Source organism: Dermochelys coriacea, chromosome 15, assembly GCF_009764565.3.
Source record: "Dermochelys coriacea isolate rDerCor1 chromosome 15, rDerCor1.pri.v4, whole genome shotgun sequence".
NCBI lineage: Eukaryota > Metazoa > Chordata > Testudines > Dermochelyidae > Dermochelys > Dermochelys coriacea.
The window spans coordinates 15,682,131-15,688,943 of record NC_050082.1 but is presented as its reverse complement, the minus strand read 5'-3'; the positions used below and the strand labels follow the sequence as shown (position 1 = coordinate 15,688,943).

At 48.5% G+C, this 6,813-nt stretch overlaps 1 long non-coding RNA gene across 1 annotated transcript in view; it reads right to left on the bottom strand.

Moving 5' to 3' along the window:
- Positions 1-4,191: 4,191 nt before the first annotated feature.
- Positions 4,192-6,813, bottom strand: part of LOC122456777 — a 103,723-nt gene continuing 101,101 nt past the window's right edge. The window contains exons 3-4 of the long non-coding RNA XR_006275833.1: positions 5,198-5,375; positions 4,192-4,919 (exon numbers count right to left, since the gene is read on the bottom strand). This is a non-coding gene — a long non-coding RNA (uncharacterized LOC122456777). The remainder of the gene's footprint in view (positions 4,920-5,197; positions 5,376-6,813) is intronic.

Below are 6,813 nucleotides of genomic sequence, written 5' to 3'. Positions count from 1 at the left end.
TTTGTGTTTGTATTTAGGGCTCCTGAAGGATGCCAGCATGGCTGACAGCCCTGGGGACTGACGGCCACCTCTTGCCCCAGACTAGGGTATTTTATACTTCTTGGGTCTGACTGTCCCCAGAGTTACACCCCAGCATCTCCAGGTGAGGCTGCAGCAAATCAGTCCCCAGAAAGTGTGTTTCATCCCAAGAATCCCAGAACATTTTGCAAATGTTTAAAGAATTAAGCATCACAACAGCCCAAAAGACAGGTTAGGTTTCTTCGCTACACTAAATATAGGGAGCTGAGGCAGAGAACTGTTAAGTGACTTGCCCAGCATCATATAGCAAGACTGTGGCAGAGCTGGCAATAGACCCTAGATGTCCTGACTCTCAGGCCTATCTGTTCACTGCACAACCACCTTCTCTTTCCCAACACAACACAGGCAGTGGCATTGCAGTGTCCTGCTCTGACAATGGACTTCAAACCTGACCTGAAGGGACTGTCATTAGGGGGCTAGGAGGTGCTCAGCCTTCCTGGCCCCATTTGTTCAGTGCTGAGCCTCTCTCCTGACACTGACACGGAGTTGACAGTTGTGATGGGGATTTCCAAAGTGATCTACAAACACCCACCAATGAACCCTCAGGAGGCAGGGAGGGAAATGATTGTGAGCCTAATTTCACTGATGGGGTCCCAGGGCCCAATTGTGACCCTTCCCTGATGTAAATCAGGAGTAACTCCCCTGAAGTCAGGATGACACTGGTGTAAATAGCTAGACGCGAGCTCAGCATCGGGCCTATGTTAAGTGATTTTCCCAAATCAGTAGTGAAGATGGGATAAAAATATCGGGGTTCCCCGCCCTGTGCTCAGTTTTCCCACACTCATTTTGCACATCCAGTCCGCACTAGATGTCACTCAGTTTACACAGCCACTGAATGCCAAATTGGGGTGAGTTGCACATCTCTATCATCTACCCTGTTTTTTTGGCCAGCTTCTATCCAGCATGTAACTCACACGGCCATTGACTTCACTGCTCTCATTGGCCTAGGGATTCTCACGGCAGTTGTGCCTGCTTGATTCAGGGCTGAATTGGGCTTTAAGACCAGTCCCCTTGGTTCTTGGGGCTTCACTAGTTCACCAGGAAAGCAGAAGGGAAACAGCAGCCCGTAAGTAGCTTTGCTCACCACTTTCAGAATCCCCATGGCCATGTTCTGAGCTGCTGGCACCCAGGGGCTCTCCTTCCCTGCTCTCCTTTAGCACGGAGCCACGAGGGGCTGTGCGCGTGTCGGCCTCGCCATGCAAACTGCCTGTTCTGCAGAAGGAAGGGTCTGGCTGGTTAACTGAGGTCTGCAGGTGATTGCCGTGCTTCTGGTAACACCGGCAGGTGGCAGACTAGCAGGAGAAGCAGGTGGCCGGGGGATAAGCAGAAGCGGAGCGGATCACCGTTCAGAAGGATTAGCGGTAGCCCTTGCTGCGGGCTCTGGGTAGTGAGAAGAGCAGAAGGTTTGATGCAGCTGTTGCTGCCGCCCCAGGTCTTGCTCTGGGTGCCTGTCACTACTGCTTCTGCCCTGATTGCATCGGTCTCTGCCCATGTCACTGCCCTTGGCACGTCTGCCATGATTACAAGGTCCTGCCTTTGCCTCTGCCCCTGGAGTTCAGTGAAGCCGTGGTGTGCACGTGCTCGGGCTGTGCGTGCATGTAGGGGCCAACCCTCTGCTCCTTCACCTCGCTTTGCTGTGACTTAGTGGGCGCCAGTGACACTTATGCCCAAAGTCCCGGGTTCAACAGCCTTCCTCCAGCAATAATATTCGCCAGCGTCTCTGCTGAGCTGTAACGTGGCTCTGCGTTCCTCTGGGCCTTTCTCTGGGTCAGCTCCCTTTCCGCCTCGGCCCTGAGGTATCCATGGCCTGAGTGAGGGGAGTTAGCAGGGAAGAGTCACAGTGTCCAAATTTCCTCTCTTCTCTGCCCTGGTACACGGGCTGGGTGGTCTCCTAAGGCAGCTTCACTGGCCCCACCTGCGTTGTGCTCGTCGGGAAAGGGAATGAAAGTGCCCCAGCTGAAAGGGGGGTTCAAAAGCAGGGCAAGGCAAACTTGGCCGATGTTTTGGCTTCCCATGAGAAATTCTTTGCCCTGCTCTGCTACCGGGGAGGGGGAACGTAATGACTGGAAGAAGATCCAGAGCCCTCCACTTCACCACTCCTGCCTCAAGCTTTTTCCTTCTGGGTGGTCCTGTGAACCCCCCCTCCCCCACCTCTTTATTCCAACCATCTCACAGGCTCTATTTCTCTCCCTCTAGCTGCGGGGGATGGCGCTGGCTGTAACTCCATCCAGGGGCTGTCAATACCATCCGGAGGGAGTCGACAGAGCAATGCAAGGTGTTCTCTGCCCCCAGGGCTAAACATACAGCCTCCTCTGCTCATGGGTAAGACTGATTTCCTACATGGCAGGGTAAATGCGCCTTCCCCTAGCCCACTACGCTGGCCCCATCCCCGTGCGTTCTCACCCCTGAACCCAAAAACGCAGGCAAGGGGGTTGACCTACGCAAACCAAAATCAGAAAGGAAGTTCACCGACACCCCTGCAAAGTGGCCCTTCCCCCTCATTTCACACAGCTCTGCCCAACCGCTGGGAGCCTGGGAAGTGAAAGACTGAGGCTGGATTCAAACTCAGATCCCCGTCTCGAAGGAGAACAGAGCACATCCAGATGAACCCAGTTCCAGCTTTACAGAATGGCCCTAGTGTTAACGGCCTTCCTGCTGCAAATGGGGGAATTACATAGGGAGTTAGGAAGGGAGAAAAGGCCACATTTATGGAAAGCTTGTTTGAATCATGTGTCACACACCACTATAAATAAATATCACAACGAAGCCCACTGAAATACCATGGGTAGCAGAAAAGGCTTGCTAATTAAATGCAGTATAAACGTGCCTGTTTACTGTCATGTAGAGATGTGGGAGGACACTAAAGACAATGAGCCATGTGCGTGTAATACGATTGACAATAGTAACATCTTAAAGACCTTAAAATACATTGCATAAGTTAAGCTTCTCAAGCTAGCTAAGTATTATAAGCCACGTTGTACAGGTAGGGAAACTGAGTTACTGAGTGGTTAAATGATCTGCCCAAGGAGACACACAGAGTCACCCGTCTGCAGTTTAATCACCGCACAGAAGACCTGCAAAACAGAAAAGAAAGGCAAGTTTTCCCTCTAGGCTCCTGCCTTTGAAGTCAATGGAAAGACTTCCTGATTTCAATGTACTCTGGATCAGGCCCCTGGGTGAGCTCTGTAGGAGACAAATATTAAATGTTATATTCAGAAAACAGCATTGGGAATGAATCATCACATAGCTGAATATCAATGCTCATGATATTGGTACGACCTCTGTTGGAAAACATGGAGACATTCTTCATCTATCTGTTCCATAGATTCCTCGGCCAGAAGGGCCCATTGTGATCATCTAGTCTGACCTCCTGTATAACACAGGCCAGAGAATTGTTCAGTAAAATCAAAGGACCCACTCCTGCAAACCCTTCCATGCCTATTGGGCTACTGAGCTCCAGGCACCATCCCCAGGAGTGAGGACTGCTCAGGGGAGGAAGAGTTTGTCAACAGCGGCGTATTAACGCCTAGGGCGGCAAATTTGCAAGGGGTGGCAAATTTATAACAGCAGCCAGAGGCTGCTTCCCCACCCCGGTGCCGGTTCGCGCCCTCTGCCCCCGGCCCTGCCCCAACTCCACCCCTTCCCTGCCCCATCCCTGCCCCTATTGGTCCCCTTCCCCAAATCCCTGCCCCAGCCCCGTCTCCTCTCCTGAGCGCACCACGTTCCCCCCCTTCCCCCTCTTTTGTGAAGCTGTTTCATGCACAAGCACTGTCAGGGAGCGGGGAGAAGCAAGACTCGGCGGCGCGCTCAGGGGAGGAGGTGGAGGCGGAGTGGAGGTGAGCTGGGGCAGGGAGCTGCTGGGGGGGGGCGGCAATTATTTCTGGGCCTAGGGGCGGCAAAATCATTAATCTGCCACTGTTTGTCAGATGAGGCTGTGTGTAATTCTATAAAATATATTTAAACTCATACAACTGGCCACATCCTGGTACCAGTTAAACTCACTGGTAGAACACAGGTTTCAGAGTAGCAGCCGTGTTAGTCTGTATTTGCAAAAAGAAAAGGAATACTTGTGGCACCTTAGAGACTAACAAATTTATTTGAGCATAAGCTTTCATAAGCTACAGCTCACTTCATCGGATGCATTCGGTGGAAAATACAGTGGGGAGATTTATATACACGTTGTCTGTGTGTGTATATATAAAATATATAATACAATATAGAATAATTAGAGCTAAGTATGTCAGCTGTATATTGTGCCACTCCAGACCTTTTAAAGAGTCGTGACATTTATCAGCTCGATTGCAGCTGAAATATGTTTGAATCAGTGTTATCTGACATAAGGGCATGCCACTTTGCCTCCACATGTACGAGTCGGTGTAAGAAGTGTTCTGGGTCGCCTTGAAAGCTTGTCTCTTTTGCCAGCTGAACTTGGTCCCATAAAAGCTATTACCTCACCCACCTTCTCACTCTCTCTATATACACACATATGGCCCTGATCCTGCTATTTACTGCACATGGACAGAGCCCTGCACCTATACAGAGCCCTACTGACTTCTGTGGGACTCCACATGGGAACAAGGGGTCCATCTGCCTGCAGTCAGCAGGATTGAGGCTTATTATTACATGCATTTATAAGATGCCCATAACCGTAGCACAGTGTCTGTATCAATTTATCCAACGCTTACTCACATGAGTAATACTTACTCACCACCAGACCCATTGACATTAATGAGTTTTACTCAAAGGAGACAACTTGCTTGCGTGACAGTTCCAGACCAGGCTGGTTGACTCTATGTAGAAGCTCATCTTCTTCAGTAACTACTCTTTTTTAGTGTCTCTTCCTTTAACATGGAAGCCACAGGAGAGAGTAATTAGTAAAAGCCGCGGCCCCTAGTGCTACAGGAATTTACACAGTGTATACAGAAGTCATTGACTTCAATTGCCTTTGTCTCGGTGGGATCCCCCATTATTATTAGCATCACAATTATTTGTGTCATGGTAGTGCATAGCTATGGACCATGACCCCATTGTGCTCAAACTGTGCAACCCCAGACCAAAAAGATGGTCTTTGCTTCTCTGGGGTTCTGCATCTGCTGAAATCCCAGGTTCCTGTGCTTACCTCCACGTTCTAGTTTTCATTCTGGGAAAAACCCAAACCCCATCTCCAACACGCCAGTCCAACGAGGCAGAATGGAAGCAGGTGTCGGTGCAAACCCAAAAGACTGCTTGGCATGAAAAAAGGAACCTTCCAACGACCCTCTCTCTTCTGACCCCGGCACAAGTTGAACAGACATTGACTTAAGGAAAAAAAAAAGAAAGAGAAAGTTTGAATCTTGAAGATAGCTTCCGTCTGGAAGGAATAATGTTGCAAGCGGCCTTTCTTTTCAACAGCTGGCCAAGGGAGGGACAGATCTAATGGCAGAATCAGTCACGTAAACATGAAAGGGGGGCTGCTGTTCCAAATTGTGCAGTCCTAGACTGCTGCAAACAGATGAGGTTGAAACTTCACCCTAAGCATGTATAAGGACATTAAGCTCTTGGAACTAAAGGATAATTTGAAAAGTATTTTTCTTAATACTGGCATTAGGTTTCCTCAGCTTTACAGTTGGTAAAGAGAAAAAGAATGTCCTTACTAAGGGAAAGAAGGTGAAAACTGAAACTTGGAGGAATTAGCCTGTGGTGGATTCATTTATGTGGATTCCCTTTTTTGCTTGGTGACTGGGATCACGCCTGGGATGATGTGAAATGAGCATTATGGCATTACTGGAGACCTGGGGCCCACTCCTGCTCTCAGTGAAGGCACTGGTGAAAGACCCATTGAATGCAATGGGACCTGCTGGGTGCTCAGCTTGTTTGAAAACCAAGCATCTTTGGATTTGACTTCACACAGAAGTTGCACTAGTTTAACTAGTTTTGAAACTAGATTTAAATTATGACAGCACAAACCCTGGGTAGACACGCTGACTTCACTTAAGAGGGATAAGTAATAATTGTGGCTCATTTTGGTTTAGCTAAAAGCTGTTCCTAATTGTTTTAAGCTAAATCAATATAAGCCAGGTTTAAACTGATTGAAGGGTGTTTGCTCAACCTTTTGTACTGATTTGATTAAACTGATTTTAAAACACACCACAAGTTACATGGGTGCAACTTAGCATGTGGACAAACCCTTATTGAGGTGCCTATGTATGGACTGAGGAGCTTAACTTTAGACCCCCACTTTTGAAACCCATACAACATCCCTGTGTGAGCTAGATGGATATTATTAATCCTCACTGGGCAAACTGGAGCCCAGTGAGAGGAAGTGTCTTGCCCACAGAGCTAATCAGCAGAAGTGGGAGGAGGAGAAATCAGGAAGCCAATGCATTTTTGCTTTTAAAAAAGTGTTTATTTGGACTTGGGAATGCTATAGGAAAAGCTGTAGCAATGGGAATAAAAATCCATTAGTTTTTAAACCAAAGACCAAATAGAGTTAGGCTATTGCATTTCAACCTTCCTCGATGGCAACTTTCCTCCATGCCATCTCCAGCCAGTGGTCTCAGTTCTGACCTACTAGGATTGGATCTCTTTAAAGAAGCGAGATCAGTCACTCTCTATCATCAGCTGGTCCTCGGCCTCCAATATACAGAGACAGGCAGCCAAACTGAACCGATGCAAATAGGGAGTGGTGTTTTCCTGATGTGGATTCCTCTTTCCTGGGGGCCTGTTCTGAGATCTCCAAACTCATTTCACTTAAAG